Source organism: Aythya ferina (assembly GCF_964211825.1).
Source record: "Aythya ferina genome assembly, chromosome: 2".
NCBI classification, from domain to species: domain Eukaryota; kingdom Metazoa; phylum Chordata; class Aves; order Anseriformes; family Anatidae; genus Aythya; species Aythya ferina.
In genome coordinates, this window is record NC_140297.1 from 87,752,511 (window position 1) to 87,777,377 (window position 24,867).

The 24,867-nt window shown below is 35.8% G+C and overlaps 1 long non-coding RNA gene across 1 annotated transcript; it reads right to left on the minus strand.

Annotated features, from left to right (window-relative positions):
* Positions 1–11,736: 11,736 nt before the first annotated feature.
* Positions 11,737–12,649, minus strand: LOC311432575. Its single transcript, XR_014690142.1, has 2 exons — positions 12,530–12,649; positions 11,737–12,320 (listed from the first exon to the last, which is right to left on the minus strand). It is a non-coding gene; the product is annotated as an uncharacterized lncRNA (long non-coding RNA).
* Positions 12,650–24,867: the final 12,218 nt, after the last annotated feature.

Here is a 24,867-nt window from a genome sequence, read left to right on the forward strand (position 1 = left end):
AGGAAAAATCAACATTTTTTTTTTGCATGTTGTGGATCAAACGAGAAGTAACAGGCTTTGGCCACATGGGGGATGAATGTTAGACAACGGATGGGGTGAGTTCCTTTAATGAGTAGGTGGTGAAGCACTGGGATTGATTCCCTGGGAGGTTAGGCACCTTCACTGGCAGAGCTTCTGCTGCTGAAGGTCTCTAACAACAGGTTGAGAAAAAGTCTTCCAGAAATGCTGCTGCCCTAGACTGGACTTGCTGACCAGTTGAGATACCTTAAACCTGATATTTCTTTCCTCCCTATCCTTTTCTTTACACTTGTCTTTGTACGTGGTAGAGACTATTGCAAGCTACAGCCTTACTTCTGTAAGTAAGCCTTACAGAAGAAACCAATCTTCTAAGTTTTGAGTAAAATCTGAGACAACATTATGGATCACAATTGTCCCTTAAGTGTTTTATTTCATGACTATAATGAAGCAACTTCAAAAGTTATTACTTATGTGTTACAGAACATACCAATTCTCCATTCTCATAGTTATCAACTCCTGATCAATAGGTCCCTGATAACTTTTTTTGTTTTCAATTTTTGTTTCAGTAGCACATTTAGGTATATTTTCCATTCCCTGAAACCTGTCAAATAAGTTAATGACAACTGAAGAACAAAGTTAACCAGGATTTATCTTGATCTTGTCTGGTGAATAGAACAGATTCCATCTTTCAGAACCAAGGCACTGTCTCGTGAGGTGAAAATGCTCTTTCTATGCCACTAATGTGTGTCAAATATTCCTGCACAGTTGCATGAGATTCCTACTGAGGAGAAGTTGGGGGGGATATTGTTTTTTATTTCACAGACCCCTTGAAAATCAGTCATCTTTTTTATTTCTGGAAATAAGTTAAAATCCTCACCTAAACCCTTCTAAAAGTAAAGATCATAGAACTACAGCCCACAGCCATTCTGGCAGGCATTGAAAGCTAATGGAACTGGCAATGCTTTTATCCAAAGAATATAAAAAATTGTTTTTAAAAGGTCATAAGTGTTTGTCAAGGGCACCCTGGGTTTGAAAAACATTTGCTTTGTCTAGTGTGAACAAAGCTGGTGGCTTGGAAGGCTTGAAAACACATGGGTCAAAACAAACCCTTCACTAGGGGCTCAGCTATTATTGTGAGGGACATAGTATTAAGTTGCAGGTGCAATAAAACGCTGACACAAAGCAAGTAGAATCTGGTCACTAAGAAAGTATCTGGTCTTGCACTGGATGTATTTTTCTGAAAAGTAAGAGAATTTTTATCACTTTGTTTCATTGTGGAACAGGAGTTAACGTTTCATGAAGGAGATAATGAAAATCACCCAGAGAGTCATTAAACAAAGAAACTTCTAGAAGCTGCATTACAAAAAATTTCCATCTCTGCTTGCCTCTTAAACATCTGAGTCACATTTTTACCACATCTTTTTGGAGAAATGACAGATTCAATATGTGCTTGATCTAAACAACTGAGGTGTGTGTAACGCAGAAAAGTGTGGGGAGGATTTCTTTGAAATAAAACTGCTCTGTAGAACAAAACTATTTGAACATAAATTTCAAAGGAAAGTTTGCAGATAATGGTGTCAGACTTTGCAGGCACAGCCTACTAGTAATCCTCATTGTTAACTGACATGATATGATGTAGGTATATGGAACAGAAAATAGATACATTTACAGTTCAGACACTGATTCAGTAAAGGTAGGCTAAGATTCTCCTTTACATCCTTCTCTTCTTGAAGTTGCATACATATTGGTATATTGTTTTAAATACTGTTAGAATCTGAGAAATGCAAAAGTTGGTTCTCAAATAATATCTAACATTTTTAAATTAAAAACATAACTTTTTAAGACAACCAAATTTACTAAATGTTGCAAGTTTCTGTATCCACAAAAAAAAAATAAAAAAATTCTAGCCTCTAACTCTGAAATAATAAGTGCTGATATTAAACTCTAATCTTCAGCCTAATAAACCACATTATTTCAAACTTCATCTCCAATTTTCAGGCTAAGTATCTACTGTAGGCAAACAACTAGTCAGTTTTTGATTTAATAAGAAAGACACTTAGCAAGCCTAACGTTACAGTTCCTAAAGCAAGTATTTGGACATAGAAGCCTGAAATTCTGGGAAACTGAACAGAAGTGTTCAGTGTTCCAGGTATTTTAAAGTATGCACAAGCTTGCTGTAATTGATATGACTGTGCTACTTCTACAGCAATCTTAATTTACAAAGTAAAAACAATTTCACATGCTACAAAGGTTGAGGCCTGAACTGTCTTCTCTAGAAGAAACATTAGGAAGCTATAGGAAAATTCACCATGGAGAAACTGTTATCTAACATAAGTTTTCAAACTGAAGTAGAGCGGTCACACAATGTTCCTATTCACTTCTGAAATGTTTAACTACAAGTGTAGTCTATATTTAGGGGAGCTTTATTCCTCCCCTAAATTTAAATGGTAGGTATAGCTAATCCATTTGGGATCAAATAATGCTTTGATTTGATATATTATCCAGCTACCTCAAAGAACAAATTTCAAATTTAAAAAGAGGGGAATAGTCACATTTCTCGTGAAGCCTTTTCTTTAGAAAACTTGTAATGAGTAAGCAAATCCACCATAGAGTTATGGCCGGCTCAGAGGCCTGTCATAACTACAAAACACAATACAGTTGTATGAAGAGATAAGGGTTTTGGAGACTTTCTTACTTTAGGAGAGTGTGTTTGACTTAGTTTACAACTTCTGTTCCTACTTTATAAAATTATATAGCTTACACTGGTGTCTATATATCATTGCAGGCAGGATACTTCCAGCTTGACCAGTATAGTGTGGATTCATACATATTTGCAGTCCTCTTCTAAACAGATACTGTACATTTTGCCCATGCCTACACAGACAAAGCCTAAAAATAGTATCTATTTTCAGGATGTTGAGAAGGCTTTTTTTTACCTCTCAAATCTGCCCAAAGTTTATGGGTGAAAATACACTGTTTTCTGTCATAACGCCTAGAGTTATGAATCACCTGAAACCCCACAGTGTTGAACATTGGAATAAAGTATACTCGATGGTCAGCTGCAAGGGAAAACACTGCTTCCAAACACTATACTGGCAAACAGAAGGATGTTTGTATTGTGTTTACTTTTACAGTTATTTGGGTGGGAGAGCTTTTTTCTTTTGTTTTCCTCTAACAGTCAATGATACCCACTCTTTAGGGTCTTATTCACCAGAACTAACATTTAATTGAAACAACCCACTTGCACTATGAGTACTCTTAGTTCTGTTTGTATTCATGTGGTACAGAATAAAACAGTTCATCAATTCCTTTTGTTATTGCTCATTAAGCTACTTCCCTTTGAAACTGTACCTGTAGAATGCTGCATTTCAAATTAACGTTCAGAATTTTCCACAGAGATCCCCCAAAGCGTTTCTCTAATCTACATGTGTCTGGAGATGAATTATCTTTCTTGCTGTACAGATAATTGTCCATGACAAGCACTGAAAGTACTTTAATTATATTTAAGCCTAATTCCTATAATTCTTCCCTCTATACTGCAATATACACCCGGTTGCTCTTGGTGCCATTTACAAACCATAAACACCTCTATACCATATATGTATAGAGGAAGTACCAGTCAGTGCTGTGGTCTTTACATTGCTTTGTATAATCAAGCTCCTGCAAATACATCTCAACTCATGCAGTAAACTGAGAAGAAGGGTGTTCCTGGACACTAGGATGACTGCATCTTCATCTAAGCAGATGTTCTTCCATGGGTATCCTGGAGTGGCATCACTTATAAACTGCTGTTTTGGTGCTCTACCAATCAACACCTATTGGGAGGAGCTAAAAGTATTGCAGGTCTGACAGCAGAGACAGTCATAAAACCACTGGCCTAGTCCTCTCCTCCAACATTTGCCAGTGGACCTACCCTGAATAAGGAGACATGCACTGCCAGCTCTGTCCAGGAGATTGTTACCAGCTACAGTTAGCAGTTACTACTGCTGAAACACAGAATACTTTAGGTTAGCAAGCACTTCTAGAAATCTAGTGTATGTACAGCTTTGGCTAGAGCACCCAGGGCCATGTTAAGTGTCTGCCTATCTCTAAGGGGGGAAATGTCACAACATCCCTTGCCAACCTGTTTCAACATTTGACTACCCTTGTTATACAGAAGTGTTTTCTTATGTTCAGATGGAAAATACTGTTTTGGTGGTGGTGGTGGTAGTGGTGATGGGTTGTTTTTTTTCATTTCTTTGTTTTAAATCCATGCCTCTTGTGCTGTCACTGGACATGACTGAGATGACTCTGACTCCCCCTTCTTCTCTCCCAACCATCAGCTATTTGTATATATCAATAAGATCCCTGTTGAATCTGCTCTTCTTCAGGCCAAACAATCTCTCTCAGCCTTTCCTAATGTGAAAGATGCTCCAGTCCCTCAGTCTACTTTGTGGTTCTTTGCTGGACTTGCTCCACATCTTTCTTGTACTGGGGAGCCCAGAACCAGACCCAGTGCTCCAGATCTCCAGCTGAGAGTTCAACGTAGATATCAGCTCCCTTGACCTGCTAGTAATGTGTTTACTAATGCAACCCAGTGTGCTGTTGGCCTTCTTTGCTGTAAGGATCAGGCCCAGTTTGAGACTAACAGACTGAATGTAATGAATGTGCTGGAGATCAGAGGTTCCACAAAAATGCTAATTTTCACGGTTACAAAGCTAGATTAAATTACCAGAACAGTTATCATTAAAAGCCCACTTGCATCTATCTTTTCCTGCCTCTTCCCTGCATAGCTCAGTCTTTCAGGTACAGCATAAAGTGTGATGCACCGTGGTGTTGAAAACCCTCACTGCTTAGAATGGAATAGTCCCTCTTGTGGGTTGCTACAGTTTCCTTGAACTGGGTGGGAAGGAGTTAAAAATTCCACTGGCTTTCTGGCTAGTTGGGCTCTCAAGAAACATCAAGTTCTCTTTCCTGCTCTTCTTCATAGCAGTGACATTCCTGCTGTGCTTTTCTAAACTTTTGTAAAGAGCTCCAGGGATGGGAACAGGAACATTTCCACAGGCAAACTTTGGTGGTTCAAAACTGTTTCTAAGGTCCAACATCTAATGATAATCTTCTTTGGCACTTCTTGGGTCCATTGTCATCTGTCATACCAATACATCTTCCTTGACTCCAGACATGGTAGTGTTTGATTATTTGGAATTCATATGTTTGACATTTTCTCCTTTGGTCCTTCATTTAATCAAAACCAGCAGACAGAATCATAACTGGGATTGAACTGATAGCCCCAGACCTCCACCAAGCTCATAGTGCTCACTAAGACAATTGCATCTGTTTTCAAATAACATACAGTCCTTCTATCTGATAGACATGTCAAACCATGTTTCCACGTAAGGTATGTAAGAGTAAAATTGCCTGCAGTTTGTGAAAAAGGAAACAAAGGTAAAAGAATGCACAGAGTGTTTCAAATAAAACACTGAATGAAGAACTGAAATAAATGAGGTATAGACTTGAATGTGAAGTTTTGTATACAAGACTACTATGTGACTTATGGAAATGAGAAATGGCATGGAAAATGTGAAGTATACGCTGAGAATTCCGAAGTGCTACAAAGAACATGGGGGCAAGAGACTTCAGGCTACAGAAGCTGGAAGAAAAAACATGGAATGGGAGGGAACAGAAGAGAAAAGGCAAGCAAGAAGTGAAAACATCTGTGTCATAACAGGGAATGATAATATTGGAAGGTTCCATAATTTTAAATGGTATTTAGTTATAAAGGGAGGGATGGTGAGATAGAAAAGGTTTTCAGAGCCTGTGGGGAGGAAGTCAAGGTCACCATTGGTATCACTCAGGATGTTTAAACTATCTTTTAGCTTAAGATGAGACCAGTCAAACAACGTAGGGAAATATCAGAAAATTTGATAGAGATATGAAACATTATTTATTTATTTATTTATTTTGCTTGTTGCCTATTTGCAAATACTACATTTGCTCTAGGCTGAGCTACCTATACATGACTGTATACTTAGTTTTATTATCCAGGCTTCTAAATGGCAACTAGTGTATGGAAGGGTTGCCTTTCTGCAGAGTTGCTATTGGTATGATGACTGTATTTCCATATTTTTAAATATCTATGTGTGTTCTGTAGGATATATCATATGGGAAATGGTCTTGCAGATTTACAAATGTACCAAATTCTATTTCAAGGGAAGTTATGCTGAAGTAAAGACTGCAGCTTATGTTGTGAGTATTAAAGTCCAGACTAAAGTATCAGTTTTACTTCAAATACTCAAAGTCTTTGTATGAAAGCTTGTATTCATGAGAATTTACCTCAAGAGAAGCAAAGAGAACAGATGTGTAAAATGAATGTAAACAGAGTGTAAATTTAAGGGAAAAGACTGTATCCCAAATTCTGAAACTAAAGCAACCCTCAAATACTTCTAATTCCATGAATTCCTCTTACCCTAGAAGTTTCTGTGTCTCAAAACTAGTGCTTTAGCCATCATGAAGTACATTTTGTAACAGAAAAATTACTTGTGCAAAATCATATATAATAAAAAGGAAAGTTCTGATCCTTATGAAGAGATGCAGAAGGACTCAACTAGGCAGTATGAGAATGCCCTACCAGGGCAGGTATTGCTATTTGCAGATACCGGCCCCTAACATTACTGTTGCCTCTGTTGATTTTGTACTTGACAGCAGAAGAACAGCATGTGATGAGCAAAATTGCTCCTGGCTTTTTGAAACCTGTGTTTGGAAAGCAGGAACATCACAAAAGAAGTAGAACTGTTTCACATTATGCATACATGAATTTAGATAATGCAACTAGAGCAATTACAAGACATAATCCAGCCAGCTGAAAAGCTATATCTTAACTATGCAGTTCTAGCTGAGATGTTCCAGTCAACAAGCGTTTAGCTAGAGGCAACTGTGCCTCAAAACAAAACATTTTCCAAAATTAGTTTTGAAAAATAGGCCCTTGGGAACTACTTTTTTAGATACTTGGTGATAAGGCAGTTTGTAAAGGAATATCTACTGCCCTAAGTTTTGCCTATACTTGCAAAAAGACAGAGCTGCCCTATTTAGAAGATCGGAGCCTTTGGCATATTATATGGGTTATACATAATTTAATCTTTTAACAGAATATTTTAAATCATCCCCAGGAAAAAAAAATCTGTAGAGTCATTGCAGAGCAATCACATTACTTCTAAAATCATCCTCAGACCTGTTTTCCTTTTATCCTGTTTTCTGTAGACACTAATCTTGGTTTAAACTAGTTTCAAAACACCCCATTTAAATCTCTGGGAAGATTGTTTTTGCTGAATCACTTAAACTTTCTTAGTAATTTTTGGTTTCAACCTTTTGGTTTCAACCTTATTTCTAATACATTTAGCAGAGACCTCAATAAGGAGCATGGAAGACAAAGAGAAGAGAAAAATAATCTATTTTAAAATTCCTGAAATGTTGACCATTGTAAATTTTTATACCTAGTGAAATGCTGGGAGTACAGAGCGTCCTCTACTTGCTCTCTATCTGTGGGTCATAATCTGCTTGACATGTCCTGATAGTTTGGTGGTTTGTTTTTCTTTCCTTACAGTTGGTTCCTACAAGCTACAGGATATATTAACATTTTAATTCAGATGAGGAGCTTACCTTTGCCGACAATTTGCCAACTATCCCTTCTTGCTGCGCTTTGCTACAACATACACTGCATTCCTTTAAAATGTGTCTAAAACAGAAGATTCACACCTAATTCATACCAGCTACTATGACTAGTCTAAATTTATACCACACTAGAGCCATTCTAAAATAAAATCCCTTAACATGACACACTTAATATGTAACATATGAAGTAGATGTTTGCACTGTCTGCTTTGCTCTACAGATCTGCTCTCATTGGGCTACAATGAACAGACCACGTAGCTACTGTAGACATAGACAGAGTTTGTCTAAATAAATAAATAAATCCCTAAATAAATCCCTTCCCATGGAATGTTTATGCCTGTGAGCACTTAACCTTTATATCACTATAAAATTTTTACTTGTTCTAGAAATAATTTACTTGATAGGGATATAAAGAAATTCTTCTCCATGAAAGAAAAACATAGGCACAGATAATACTATTTTGCTTTTAAACAAGCTTCACACACAAAATAACACCAGCCTGTACTAGGCTTAAAGATAGATGAAAGTATTCTCAATGGTGTTTATAGAAGATAAAAGTAATAGTACTGGGTTTTCTTCTCAAAATTCAAAGAAAGAAAGAAATTTAAGGAATGAAAATATGAGTGATCCAGTCACTTCTTGATGTGTGTGTGTGTGTGTTGTTAGTTTTGTTGTTGTTTTTTACGTCCCTCATTGACCACATAATTTCTCTGATTTCATTTCAAATTCCATACACATTTCTATGGTTTTGTCCGTATAACAGTGGATGGTAAAATTTGCAGTTCTCTATAAAACAGTTAACTCACCTGCAAAAGCATTTAGAATTCAATACATGATATAGTGTTTTACCTTAAAAGAGAAAGTGGATTAAGTATTAATTTGCAGAAGTCAGTCTCTGCCTTAGTCATGATGTAATTACTTATGCAACTTGTATGATCTTGTCTGAGTTAACCTAACTTTACATGTTTTTATCTCTTCCAGATGAAATATGAAAATTGATTAGTTAATGCCTTACAGCACCTTCAAAATATGTAAGATGTACTATCTTACATTATTATAAATTTTAACTATTGAAGATTGTGTGATTCTGTGGGTTTTGTATGTATCTAATAAAACTGAAGGGCTTAATTATTACTACTCTTCTGTCATACCCCCTACTAGCAAGATTGGATCACAATAACATCTCAACCATATGAAAAGATCTTTACTAAAGGTGTAAAGTAGTTGTCTCCTTATTGCTCAAGTCTTCCTCTAAGATCCTGTTTCAGGTTCACTGTCATTGCTGGCTGATCACTGCATGGATCAAGCTTCTCTGGCTGCTCCAGCTGGCAGCGCACAGGGGGTCAGCAGCTGCTCCCCTCATTTGATGCTCTGGGCTGGGTGTTTACTGAAGCAGTAATGACCAGTTTTAGAAAAAAAAAAAATAAAATCATTGCTGAGGGGAAGCTTCCCCAGCACATCATAGTGAAATGTGGTCAGAAGGAAATTGAAATACCTGATAGAATGAAGTCAAGAATTTTGGATAGAGAACAGAACTGCAGAGCACCAGGTGGCTTTTGGAGCAAAAGTTGACCCAGGTATAATTAAAGAAATGACTGAAATCAATCATATTGAACTACATGTAAAACATACTGGAGGTGTTAGAGAAAATTATAACTTTGGCCCAAGAGGCAGCAAAACATTAGAAAGCAGGATTTAGACAGAGCTTGTCACTTGGATTTGGTCTGTTTCAGTACCATTAATGTCATAAAGCTCATTGGTTTCAATATCATTAATGTCATAAAGTTCATTGGTACATGCACAAAATTACAATAGCAGGAGGGAGAGCCCAAATCAAAACCTGGCAATGGCCCCTCACCACAAGCCCAGAGGGACACAGAAGAGCAGGTGGGAACCCAAATGAAGGACTCTTGAGAAACAGCCACCTTGTCCCAGCTGATCCATCAGCCCCAGTGTCCAGGCATAGAACAGGTTACCATGAGCCACAGGGAGCAGCTCTCCAGACCGCCATTCAGACTAAGGGTGTTTCTGCCTAGGTGTGGGACATGTTATGGGGTGCAGGGGAAAGCAGTTTATGGTCACATAGAACTTATTATGGGATGTTTAGGGGAGGCAAAAAAAAAAAAAAAAGTGGGATAAGGGAGGGATCCAGGCGATTTAAGGAGGAACAAGAGGGGAAAGATGGAGAGGTAAGGGGATAAAAAGGACCAGTGATATGTAATTATTTGGCTAGTCAGTATGCCTGTCTAGTGAGAATATATGTATATACACACATGTATAAGGCATATCACCACAGCAGCTGGGCTCAGATACACAGTCTACCCAGTTGCTGGCATCTGAACATGTGAGCCCCCATGAATACATTTAGGCTGTACTTTAAATTATTGTTGATGGAAAATATTCATTACAAGTTAAATGCTGATACCTTTAGTTAATCTTAGATAATTTTTCAATTATCTAAGATTGAAAATGGCCAGGAGAAGAAGATATTGAGTAAAGACTGATGGTGTTCAACTCATTTAAGTAAATCAATATTTAGCAGATAGTTTTTAAGCATCACAATGCTTGTTTGTTTTTTAACAGCCTAATATCAGATTCATTAAATGACCTATATGCTCTAGTGGTGAAATCACATCCCTGTCATAGGCAAGGAGAGCCTGTTAGGAAGTAGTAGATTTTAAGATATTAAAGTTTACTTTCTTTTCATCATCCTATTAGCAGAGGAGATAAAGTAGGGGTATCGTGAGTGTACTAAGAAAAAAGCCATTCATATTTGGAAGTTTATTTTAGCTTGAACTTCATCAATAAATTCACTTCACAAGCTTTGCTGGTTTTATTTTTAATCATCAAAAAAACATTCTCTGCACTTACAGAAATTAAGTATAGTTTTGTGGTAAAGGTTAAACATGGGCTTACATGGGGATAACAAGTGTTATCAGGAGAGGTGCCCAAGTCACTTCTGAACTCATTAGCATGGCTCCACTGTTTACAAGAGTCTATAATAACATGATCTTAAAGCGATTTTACCATTTTAAATCATACAATTAAGCAGAGGCCTGGGGCATAGTGTTTCATCAGTGCTGCAAGGAACAGATCCCTCACTTCAAGCTGACAATAACATTTAGCTACAACTAATTACCCATATTAAGATATTTCCAGTTTTTTTAAAAAGTACAACCAGGGAAAAATAAGCCCTGAGGATTTTACCTTTACTGAAGTATATAATGTGTGAATATGCTGATATAAAAGAGCTCCTTCCCGATGGAAACTTTGTATTTAACATGGGAAGAGAAAATGTGATAGTTCTTTAAGCTACTAGGTGGAAACTGTATACTAACTTTTTTTCGAAATTAGATTTCTGCAAGATAACAATTAGTTATATTTTTATTACAGTGTAACCTATGAAAGATTTCACTTAAGTTAAATGAATAATATAATTGATGTAAAATATGATGGTAATCTAAATGTGTGCACAATTATTACTAAATACAGTTGATAAAATGCATGGAAGATGAGTATGTAAAGGAGGAAGATATATTTAAGCATACTTCCCCCAAACATTTTTTCACAGGCTGGTGTTTACTAGGTCTGCTTACTGTGTTCTGCTTAACCAAAGCAGTAGACAGTCTAGGAAAGTGGAAACAGGTAAACACTACTGGTTGTTTTGGTATGGTTTTCTGTGCTTTTCTCCTGTGCTGTTAATACTGGAATGCTAAGCCATGGTTTGGCTTGACAGGGTTTTCCTGGCTATCTCTAATGCAATTCATATGGCCCATGGAGCTAGAAAGGAAAGGGCAATAATACAACTATAAAAAGTAAATATATAAAATAGAAGTGAAATGATGCTATAGTGAAGTGGTCTGGAGATGGAAGAACAGAAGAAATTCTGCTATTAGTCCTCAAAGAGACTAAGCAGTATTTTTATATTGCATACACGCAAGCTCATTCATAGTCTTACCTGTTTTCCATGTGTGGTTTCAAATTCCTTCTATGCGTAGGTTTGCATCCCAATTCCTAACAGAAACTTCATGATAAGAAAGTGCATAGTTGACTCAACCCCTATGACCTGCATTTTGACAGAAAAGGGAAATGTTATTAACTGGGTGGTTAAGGAGCAAATGAAAAGAGAAGGAATAGATGGTAGGTTTGAAACCTGAAAAGGCAAGAAAAGAGGATCAGAACTGAAGGATTCAGTTTTTCCTTATGGTTGCACTTCAGCATCTCTTGTAGAACAAAGCTTTTTAGGATTCCCATCATATATCATGATCTCAACGTCATGATTTTCAGTAAGAACAAGATCACTCCACTTTTGAATGATGAAAATCTATCTTATGTCCCATGAAATACACGACAATTGAAATGTGGAAAATGAAAAGTATTCTTCTCTTAAATCTTAGAAACATTTTTCCCAGTCTCAGTTGCAATGGAGAGATGCAAATTAACAGGCTGACTCCCAAGAACCAAGGGAAAAAATGTGTTGCAGGCCACCAGACTTGTTCCCATATAACACGTTTGGATTTCAGCAAGCAGGGAGTATTTCTGAGATGCAAACTTGCAGACTGAGAGAACGGAAAGAAGGTTCCAGCTACCTTCCTCTTGTCACAATTCTGCTTCTCAACCACTATTTGCAGCAGTGTTCTTTGTGATAATGTGCACTGTAAAAGCAAAGCAAAAAAGGAACTAAGAAATTATTTATTTCTAATCTCTCAAGCACTGCTAACCCCTAATTTTCAAATTTAGTCCTGGAATGATACATTAATTATATAAAGAAACTTGGAGAACCATTACAGGAAAAACAGTGATTTTATGAGAAAAGTCCATGCATGATTATAATTAAACATGGAAGCATCCATAAAATTCTAACCCAAAAATGTAAGAGATCAGAACAGAAAATGTCTTCAACAGATACTGTATTTTATGGTCATCTTGTTTTGCAGTCCTTCTTAGCTGTTCTGCTGAAAGTAAGAAAGAATGGTGATTAGACTTAGTTAAGGGAGCAGACTGACAGAGCTCCAACTGAAGCCATTTTTTCAGGCAGGATAGCAAGTTGCAACATTTCTGACTAAGAATCGATGATATCATGTTGTGTAAGATACTAGTGTATTTAATCATCCATTTATGAACACCTGAAAGTCCTTACATTTGATGACCTGTGCCCTTCCTTCAATAATTTTGATCAGCTGAGGACTGCAGATGATCTCAAAAATTTTCCAGGTGTTGTCACGAATCTTGCACATTGTGAGGCATTCTCACAGTTTTGTCATCTCCAGTGTCGTTTTTTGCTCGTGATTATTCCTAAGAGCACGCCTTTCAGAAATGGCATGGTATCACCATCATTGTTTTTATTGTTTATTCTGTAACCTTTACATTTCTAAATATGTGTACTGGTATTGTTTACCAGTTCTTTTATACCTAGGAAAATATCTTGTAGAAGTATTATTGCATATGAATTATTTCACCTTGCAGACAGAATCTGTTTTATGGCTGAAATGTCTTTTGTGTTAGAATGAGCCCCATGGTTTTTTTTTGTTTGTTTGTTTTGTTTTGTTTGTTCATTTGGTTTTGGTTGGTTGGTTGGTTTGTTTGTTTGGTTGGTTTGGTTTTGGATTTCTTTTTTTTTTTTTTTTTTTTTGCTAATATTGGGAAAACAGTAATCAAAATGGAAGCATTTTCTTATAATGCCTTCTAAAACACATTCCATTGTGTTAAATCCATTTGGCCCATTTCTTATGACATGCATGGTTATATAAATCCATATTTGATTCCACAGAGGATATTAATGGACTTTACTGAATTACCCAGCTTAGAAATCTGAGATTTTTCATAGATGTGAATTATTGAGTCCCTAATAAAAGTCTGTATCTTTTCTTTTTTATAAGTGCTTAATTACACTACTATTCTAGAGGATTGATTTTTTCAATAGCTCTATCTCACCAGAAATACTGCATAATATCATGCACTGCATAATATCATGCATTACCCCAGTGTATTTTAGGCAAAGTCACTATCTCTTTTTTACCATGTCTAAATGAAAGCGCCACACATTCTTTTAATCTGTATCTTCTCCAAATACTTTAATCTGCAAAGATCCCTTCAGATCTGTGGAAGCTCATGCACCTGTCACATCAAATGATTTTCGCCTGTGTTTTTTTTAATAACATGAATCCCCCTGACACATGCATTGCAAAAATGAATGCAGGAAGGGCTATTCTTCTTTCATTCAACAATTTCCATTCCTACCTCCTAGGGAGATAAAGTACTTGCATACTAAACTTTAATTCTTTGGGTTTGTGGGTTTGGTGTTGTTTCTGTTTTTTTTTTTTTTTTTTTCCCTACCAAATGTTTTCATATTAATGAAGCTGATACATTTATACTTTGGGACACCAAAAGACTAACTAATCCTCTTGATGCTTTATTTCTTGGGACTTGAAAGGCTTTTAAGTGCCACCTGAAACTTAGTATTATCCTGTTTGTTTGATTTAATTTTCTGTAAGTAAAATAGTTTTTAATGGTGTGGTTTAATAATGGACAAGTGCTAAAAGATTTGGTTCAATTTGCATAAGCCACTAAAAGCTTTTGGACACTCATTCTAGTTTAAATTCTGTCATTACAAAAAAGGAGTTTCTGATAAGAAAAGATCTTGGTACATGCCTGAAGACATTCTTCTTTAAGCTAAACCACTTCCAGAAAGAAACAGTCTCTAATGGGCATTTCTGTTGCTGAAACAAGGCTCCATAATGTTCTGTTCTTCCTGCATGATACGAGGTTACTACATCTGTGGCAATTAGGGCCTAAATTCTCAGCACAAATTCTCAGCACAAATTCAGAAAGATAGAATTGTGAACAGACATAATACTGTAAACATTCACCAAAATTCACTCAACATCTTCTCAAAAGTAGGTAGGAATTTCCTTTTTGTTTCAGTTAATGAGGCTATAAGAGGTTTTCTGTGTATTCAAGCTCTGTTTATTTTGTCTTTCTCCTTCACTACATCTATAGTGTCTTAGGAGACATGGGCATCTTTGAGGAATTCTTGAATCTTCTTCCAAATCTCTCTGCTCTTCCGTTTATATTGATGTTACATTATATCAATCCCTATGCCCATTCTTTGGCTTCAGATATTTAAGCATTAAATGGGAGTTATTTGGCTCACGTTTTAACAAAAGCATGTTCTAAAATTCCCCTTTCCACTCAAATAAAAATAGAAAGTATATTGGGGGTGCTTGAAGGAAGGAAGCAAACCAACCAAACAAAAAGATAAGACATATTGAAGGGCTTAAGAGTTTCTGACAAACCAGATTTATTACTCTAGCCCTATAACTCTAGAAAAAAGGTAATACAATCTGGCAAGAAAAAGTCAAGACTTGCAGTTGTTGCCAAATATGTGGTGTATGGAGCCACTGAAAACACAGTTTACCAAGTTACCCAGGAATTCCCCAAATGCAAGAGTGAGAAACACTGAGTGAGAAACACAGTGTGTTAGTCCCTGAGAAACAGGACTAACATACAGCCACTAATGTAACATCTATCTGCACAGTGAAGGCTACTTCATCTTGTATGAGCTGCTTTACTATGGCATAAAGGGACTTTTTTTTTTAAGGTATGATATTTTCTGATAGAAAAAATTACCATGAAACTTTGCTCAGGGTCATGCCGTCTTTAACAGAGAGATTTAGTGAGCCTCCTAAGAAAAAGCAGATAGAGGAAGCGTTATGCAGGGAATAATGTCAACCATCCCCTCACATTAGTGATGGGATTTGTGTCATCCTTTTTTGGCATACCATTAGGACAGTGAAGCTGTTCCTTCATTGGTAAATGATGATATAATATAAAAACTACAATATCATAGCAAAATATTATAATACATAAAGACACAAAACTCCCCAAATCCCTCAAAACTAGAAGATCAGCCATTTTTTATCCTTAATATGAAGAGTTCATGCACTCATACAGTTTATGCACATTTTATTTCTTGCATCTTCTAGTTTGGAAAGCAAGATTCTCCTCATGTTTGAAAATTACTGTGTCCAGTTCTAAATACTAAGAAATTTTCATTTGACTAAATTCTGTATGCTAAGGCATTCACATTATTTTCTCTTAAATATTTTATTTTATTGAACTTTCTACTAGTCTTGTTACTTCCAGGAGGTTTCTTCAAAATAAGTTCAGATCAGAAGCTTCTGTGTTTAGCTGCTCTTTGATGGCATCTGCTGTCCAGGTGCAGAAATAGGCAAATTGGAAATGACATTAGTGAGAACCAGCATAGGAATGTATTGTATATATGTATGCTCATCTTCTATGTAGTGCAGAGTACAGGCAACATTTAGTAAAGCTACCTTTAGTAATGCCATAGTAATGGAGGGAAAAGTTCTATTTGAATTAATCCCACCAACTGCTTGGCTGGGCTGGATTAGATTCAAACAAGTGCAGGGTTTATGCAAAGCCAAACCAACCAATTTACCTTTGAAGCTTGATTTATTCCTGTAAGCCAGTTTTTGTCTTGCTTTCCACCAGCAACAGAAGTGGTGAAGAGGATTATAGTCATTCTCAGGAACATCAGCTGTTGCACAGATTTTTATTTGATAGTATACTGATGTCATTTGTTTCTGGGTAATATCCACATGCATCGAGATTCCACAGAAGTTGAAGAACTGCTCCTACACTTTGTGCTCCTGCACAGCTTCCTGGACTGGGGTCCTTTCCCTTCTGGCTTGGTACACATAACATCTTACTTAACTTCATTCAAAGTGTCTTGCTCTTGTCTGGCCTTTGCATGCTCTCAAAGCTCTCTCCTTCAGTTTGGAATCAGAAGAGGGAGTAAAAGAACATTGATAAAGTTTCCAACATCTAGACTTTTAGGGCACTGTAATGACATAACATGCTGTAACTCAGGGATGAGAGAAAGCTACATTTCAGTTATATGTCTTCAAACCATACAAAGGTTAGTGCATACACAAAGCTTTTAATGCTAAAATAAAAGTAAAAACATTTTGTTTTTCCAAGTATAGTTATTTTTTGTTTCTTCTTAGCTCAGCTATGAGACTACTAATGAATGGATTTGTCAGACACTACAGAGATATTTTCTATTCACTGAAGTGCCCCACTGAAATTGTTTACAGCAATTCCTTTGCTTGCAAGAATGTTGAACTCTACAGAATATTTAAAAAAAAAAAAAAAAGAAAACAAAATAACTTTTTTTTTCCTCTCACTGGAGGTCTCTGATCAACATATGCCTTAATCGATTAACATTTAAAAATATAATTAATTATTTAAACTGTAAATGTTTATTTAATATAAATATTAATTAATTGATATTTAAAGGTTTTTGTGGATACAAACTGAAATTAATAATAATAATTAAAAAAAAAAAAAAAAAAAGGATGCACAAAGCAAACCAAACCTTGTTATCTTGCACCCTATGTCCTTGATTGACTCTGGTATTAAAATGCACCCTCAATCCTTGACTGTGTCTGTTCTTGGAGTCCATGCTTACACTGATATTGTTATTTGTTCATTTAAGGGACTGCAAGGCACTAAGGATTACTTGTCTGTTTGCTACTGGGAGAAGTATGTCATCTGAGGAAGAACTTTTCAATCCTTCAGTCACTCAGAACTGAATTTTTCAGTTTTAATAATTTTGATCAGATTAGTGGTTTAGGTTTTCAGATCAATGGTTTAAAAGAAGTCCATTTTTTCAGAAAGTACTAAAAATGTGAACTCTGGAAATGGGGGAGGAGGGCTATATTTAAACGTCACAAACCCTTTTGTGACCCTGATGGCAAGTGGAATCTCTGCTTACTTGTATTTAGAAAAACAAAACAAAACGAACAACAACAAAAAAAAAAGCCACCATCATTTCTTCCAGCAGGCATGGAAGTGCATGGAAAGTAATGTCCTAAGTGTGTTTATCCACCCTAATCCCCTCAAATTGCAACTAGTACTACGAGCAGTGGCTTTAATTCTGTCACTATCTTTCAGCTCAGTGTTACATGCAGCAGCATTGGGCTGCCGGAAGAGTCAAATCATCAGAAGAACTGTTAGGTTTATTTTGTTGTTTGTCTTACTGGGTTTCTGATTCCTATAAAACTTGTTTACAAAAATCTGTTGAATATAATATACGTCTGAAAATTTTGAAAGGAAGGGATTTTGAGTGGGTTGGATATTGCATAGTCCAAGTCCTTTCTCTACCCTCCAGTATATCAGAAAAACATGAAGTTTGTCAAATGTTTTTAACTCTTCTCTGCCCCCAGTTAAAAATACACTATTTCCACATTGACCATGAATAATTTCTCCCCTGATCTTTCAGTTATTCCAGATTGCTTTATGAGCTTAATAAATTCATTGTTCATTTTATATTCTCTGCAAAAAGAGCTAGCCATGATGCCTGTAAGCTCGACTCCCTCAAAGGGAGTTTCTTTCATGTTCCCAGTTAATTAAGATATCTAGTAAATTTGACAAGTTTCACTCATTTGGCAGGAGAAGCTTTTATTTTGCATGAATTTGAAGTTGTTTCTTAAACATCTTCTCACTTTTCTGTGTCCCTGAGACATTTTTCTACATTCCTGTTTCTTTGAAATCTTTCATTCAAACTGTCATTGTTTGACAGCCCTGTATCCTTTTCTATGCTGCATCCACAAGCACAAGCAACAGTGTCCCTGATGAGAAAGAAGCTTATTTTTTCTTGCAATTTTTTTTTTTTTAAACACACACACACACAAAACACACTAATAATCTGCAATTAAGATACATTTCATTTGAGAAAGTTATAATGTAAAAATAAAGAGTTTTAACAGCACAGGTTTTATATTTATTTAACCTGGTATAAATGAGCAGTAACTTCATAAAAACTAGCATTATTGCTGGTTTAACCCTGACAGAGTTCTGATGTAACTCTCCCACAACATTGCCTTCTTGTCTGAACAGACCATTAATAATGCACAGTGAACTCAGTGAATTGAATCCTTTCTTTAAAAAACATTTGGATATTTCATTGTGCCAATGTACTGTGCCTGCTGTTCTGCATTTTGTACTGGGAGGAGAAATCCTGGTCTTGTATGACAATGTTCATATTTGTAAAGTATTTCTAGATCTGGATCAGAAACTGTTTAGTTAGACTAGCTGTAATTATCTGTTCATTAAGCATATTGCATCATCTATAGGCTTCACATAATCAGAAGCTGACCTTGTTTGGATTACTCACAAATCTTTGAAAGGGTTTTGGAAATACTCCTAAGGGACTACTCCCCAATATTCATGTGTTCACTTTTCTCACCATGGGAAAGAAAATATCATCACCACTCCCAATCATTTTCCCATTGTCAGTGGAATGATGGAAACATCGAGTTTATTTAGAAAACACACTTCTAGGGCCATCTACAAATTGAGTTTTATAAACAGCTTTTCTCAGTGATTTCATGACACCACAAAAGATGCCACGCTCTGAAGAGTATTTTCTTGCTGGCCCTCCATTCACTGATTTTCTTGACAGAAACAATGTTCATCCGTTCTGCTTGTGTATCATTTGCTATATTTTCAGGGAAAAATATCAAGTGGCTTGGATAGCACAGAATCTGATTTAAATATCTTATGCTGCATCTGTGTTTACTCTGGTTTGGTGCTGCAAAGTCAGCCCTCATGTGGGGAGGCTGGAGCAGAAAAAACATATGTGCAACCATACATACCATTTCTTAAAATTCTGATATACTTTACCAAGACTCAACAATGAGCGTGGAGATATCTATCTTCCAAATGGCTTAAGTTAGGCAAGGTCGATCTTATGACTGGCACTTTACTGGGGGACTACTTGATTTACATAGAATCTGACAAAACATTGTTTTTTCTTTGCACATTCCTGTAATTCTGCAACATTAATTCCCCAGAAGTGTGTATTCTGGAAAATACAACTTTCTTAGGAACATGATAGATTTGTCAGAGAAGGAGATTATTTCTTATGTCACTGTATTTCAAAAATTCTAGGTTGTTTTGCTCGTTTTTAATTTCTTGAAATCAACAGACAGTACTTTTTATGTTTGTTAGTTCTGGCTGTTTTGTAATCCTTTAATAACATCGCTCTGTTTTGTTAACAATAGCTGTGGTATCTTTACAGTCAGGCTACCATTATGAATTGTAGCATTGTTTCAGAAATGCTTTAATATGTGTTGACATTTCTGGAGCAATTTCCTCTGTAAAGATAGATTAATACAGTAATGGTTGAGTTTATTCTGAATTAATGAAAGAGATGCCCAGAACACTATTCACTGAGTACCTTTACAACTTACAAAAAGCCTGTGTTTCATTCATCTTGATTTCTCAAGTTGTTGCCTTCCCCAATGAGATAAATTATAAATTTACATAGTTAAATAGTTCTCCACATACAATACACTTGTCCATATATGCCATTTTTAAATACATTTGCATCTGAGAAACAGTGTGTATTTATATGAATCCTGTACTTTCACATCTGATTCCTTTATCAAGTTTCATAAAATACTAGTGATTTGCTCCATAAAACATTTCTTCACAGTCCATGTGAAAGCAGTTTAGTTTTGTCTATTTTATGTGCTGAGGGAGACCTTGAAAACAGTTTTAATGTTTTTTCAAGGACCATCACAAGTTCACTTTCCATCCAGGTGTTCACCTACTGTCTTATCTACTCATAAAAGACAGTATTTTTTGTTATACAAAAACAGAGTCCGATTTTATTGATTTTTTTTTAATTATTATTACAATGGTACAGTTACTAATTATTAAAAGAATAGCTTCAATTAATTTTTTATTACAATGCTAAACTGTTAGAATGTTTTAAATGACATGATGAGAGTTCATATAGAGGTTAAAACACCCATATTCAGTTTGTTTTACTACTTGCATAAACCATACACCTTGTAATATCTCATATTCTCTTAAAAATGTTTATCACATTTTGCTGCTGGATCTTCTTCACCCAGAGATCTGTAACAATAAATACCCATAGGGACATCAAGTCAGTTTCCAAATGGCCTTGTATATCAAAAATAGAAGAAAATTAAGAGCCTGCAAAGTCGTATCTGCAGGAGTACTGAATGTAGATGGAGATAATCACAGAGCACCCAAGCTACGCATAAAAGTTAGTGAAAGTAGACAAGCATCTTGTCACGTAATCTTTTATTCTTTATGACCTGAGAAAATCTTGGGATAAAAAAGGAGAGCTACCTTTTAAATGTACATGGAATACACAGTGTAGTGAGCAAGAACTGAGAAAGGTCTGAGCAGCCCTTAAGGTACTGACAATAATGGTCGGTCAGTTTTGGTTATAGAAGTATCTTATCATGCAAATGTCTTCAGGCATCCCATGCTTTAGGAGAGGTTATGTTTATGCTCCACTAAAAGGAATATTGTCAGAATATAGTTTATTCTTCCTGTGTTTTGTTTTGTTTTGTTTTGTTTTGTTTTTAACCAAAGAGCTTTCCAGATTTGGAATGAAACTGGAAGAAATTAAATTTGAACAAAATAGATACATGTGAGCTGCTTCCACGTGTCCCAGAAGGAACAGTATAACAGATACTTGCTAGCTGTACAGCTTTTAAATTAAAAGTTCTTTAATGAGACCAGGATTTGGTTCTATATTCTAACAGTGAGAGTTTTCCTTGTAATTTGAATGAGAACAGGATTTGAGTCATTTCCTCACTAAATGGCAATGATGAAAATTAAGTGAATAGTTCTCATAATATCCTATTTGCCGGTATCTGAATACCTAATTGATTCTCATTCCCAATGTGTAATTGTAAGCTTGTTGAATATAGCAGGGTCTGTGAATCTGCTAGTCTTAAATGACCTAAAGTAAATGTGGCCAGCATCTTCTGGATCCTTAAGGCCAGATGTGCTCTACAGTTGTTACTGATTATGTTTCTCTGTTTGCAGTGTTGGACTAATTGTGTGCCATATGTGAATTCAAATACAAGCAAATGTGGGAGGATTGCAAGGGGCAATTTATGACTGACTTCAGGAAGCACATTTTTCATTTTATGTTCCTACATGAATGTGTCTTGTTATGCTTCAGCTAGTTCAAGTTCTGACCTTTGTTGCATGGGTACAGCTCAGTCAAAATAAATTAGCTAGGATTGCTGTCCACTGGACATTGTATTTTACAATACAGTTTGCTGTATTGTAATACTTCACATACAACCTTGCACGCTTCTGTTCCTGTGTGGCAAGAATAGTTTCATACTTAGGTGTTATGATTCAGGAATATGCTTGTGCCAAGGATACCTTTTCCACCAAGAAAAATTAATGCACTCTATTTGCATTATATTTTAGAAGGGAATTATAAACACTGGGAAAAAAAAAAAAAAAAAAAAAAAAAAAAAAAAAAAAAGGCAAGGAGAGGAGGGGGGGGTGCATTTTTTTCAGGAACCTAAATGTGAGTATAAGCATGTAATTGTGTCTTGCAATTTTGGGTCTTGACACAATGTTGTTCCTGTTGCAACAGATGGTTCCTCCCTAAAGACATAAAATTCTTAGGTATTGAGCAGCACTGACTGAATACTTTAATAGAGTTAGGGGTATCAATTAAAGCATACAAAACAAAACAAAACAAAAAAGCTTCCTGTACACAGTTTAGAAGAAATAATCTCAGCAAAAGGGTATGAAACAATGGCAGATAAATTTTGTTTACTGAGAAACAGTCACACATGGAAAACCCAATAATGATGAATTCTGTTTTAGCCTCAAGAAAAAATCTTTTTCATAACTGTTATTACGATTCTGTGATTCCCACCATGCACACAGAAACCAATACAATGTTTTCCTTCTGTCTGTTTTTCTCATTTAAAGTTCCTTGTAAGAATGTTCCCACTCTGGTAATTGAAGAGTGATGATGCCACATGAAGTTATGTCTTTGTAAATATGAATGCTGAATACCATGTGTATGAATTTCATTTAGCAGCTTTCTGTCTGAATAAGAATAGGTTAGTTTTCTTTCATTTTTCCATTTGGTCATGAAAAAAATGTTTGCCTTGATTTTTTGACTTAGTCAACTTACAGTTTCTCAGCCTAGGCAGATTGGTACACTCCTTCCTTCACAAGAAATCCAAACAGAACATAACTTAATCTAGGATATAAATTTTAGATCAGTGCTGCTGTAGAGCTCAGGCTTTTGTTTAAATTAAAAAAAAATAAAAAATAAGTGAACGTTGCTGTACATGAGATGAAAAGATTTTGATCTGACAGTATCAAAGAAGCCTTAGATTTTCAGCAAAGCCCTAGAGGCTCATAATAAAATATAGCTTTTTTTTTTTTTTTTTTTTTTTTTTTTTCAGTAATAGGCATATTCTTCATACTAATTATATTTTTAAATGTTCAATAGATCAACCGCTAATGCACAGAGACTTATGGAATAAGCAGGGCTGGAACAGTTTCAAAAGGCTAGATTGTACCCTCTGAAAGTTTTGTTAAAAATTTCAGATGTCTTCAATTAATGCTCAATTAAAAAAAATAAAATAATAAAAGAAAAACTCAACGATGAAATGGAATGTCCATTGTTTATTTAAATATTGAGATACGATTTAGTGTTAAGCCTGTTTTTTCAAAAGAAACTTGACCTATTTGGAAAATGAACATAATAAGGATGTATTTGAAAACAACTTTTTGTTGTTGCTCTGAAATATTTTCCCACCATTTTACAATCAAAATTGCAATGTTTTGTTAATTTATTAGGTTTTGAAAAGTAAAGTTGGAAGAGCTACTGATGGAGGGGAACAGAAGGCCTGCTATGCCCTTCACTATGGTCTCTATCCTACAAATACCAGGCAACATACAGGTACATAAGAGGGATGCTTATACATAACAGTGGAGTGGGCACATCTAGCTCTATATGCCTAGCAGTAGTCTATGCTGTATATACAACGAATGCATTGGGACATCTTGGACTTAATCTAGATAACTTTTACCCGAGGAGTGTCCATTGTCCTTGGGTTTCAGGTTGCCACATAGCGTGATCAGAAAAATCCAGACTGAGAAAAAAAATAAAATGAGCATGACTGGTCTTACAATAAGAAAAACAGAGAATAGCTTTTGTTCCTTCATTTCTCTCCCCACCTCTCTTGCGCTCTGGTGGGGGAGGAGAGACCAAGAAGCTACTGGCCAGGGTCAACCAACAACAACAGACTACCTACATCCCAAGAGCTCCTGAAAGGTACAAGGCAACTTCACCCAATTGTTGTATATTTATTTGGTATCTCTCTGTTTCAAAAGTGCTTGGGAAGCAAACCAACATTGATTGAACCAATTTATGTCTTCCTGAATTCTTGTTGTATTTGGAAACTGATACAAGACTCCTTGAAATAGAATCAGTTAATATTTGCAAATTCCAGAGATGTGCCCTGTAGGATTTTAGTTTTATGCAACCTGAGACAGAGTTTTGTGTTTTTTTCCTGTTTTTGTTTATTCTGATTTATAGGACTTTCTTATGAAACATGTATATGCCAATTAAATTCTTACAACACATAGATATTATGTATCAATATAAATGTTTAAAATACAGTGCTTAGAGAACAAGGTTTAAAATATAAAATTAGCATATGCACTTCACATATATTTAGTGTTATCACTTTTTTACTATGCCTTACAATGATAAGACTTTTTTTTTTTTTTTTCTGGAGGTGATCTTTTTCTACGTATGTCACTATATTCATTGAACATTTGAGTTATTCTCAGGCAAATGTAACCCTTCATTTATTGGGGTCCTTTAGTCTGGGCAATGTTCACCATTTGCAGAGGCTCTATATTATTACTATAGTAGTATACATAGTTTATAAGTACATAGCTATTATTTACTGGCTAAATACACAGAACAGGTAGATAGGAATAACAATCACTAGACTAAGCATAAGTATGCTTAGCTGCACAACCCTCTGATGAGTCTCTTCTGCATAGACAATCATTCCAATGGGAAAGTTTCAGGCCTGCCTTTGAATATGCAGGTCCTTGATCTTTTCTCAATCATTTTTTGACTCACTGCTTCCTTTCAGTGTCTTATGCCTTCTCATATCAGTATTTTCTCTGAGTCTCCCAGTTGCTACTGCTGTTTCAACAATCCCACTTCTGTCTTAATTTTTTTTTTTTCATCTTTTTGGCTTTATCCCATATATTTGCTATCATCTTAACAGCAATTTTTCAGTAAAGCCAAGGCCACATAACCATGCCATACAAAACTGGGTCATGGGC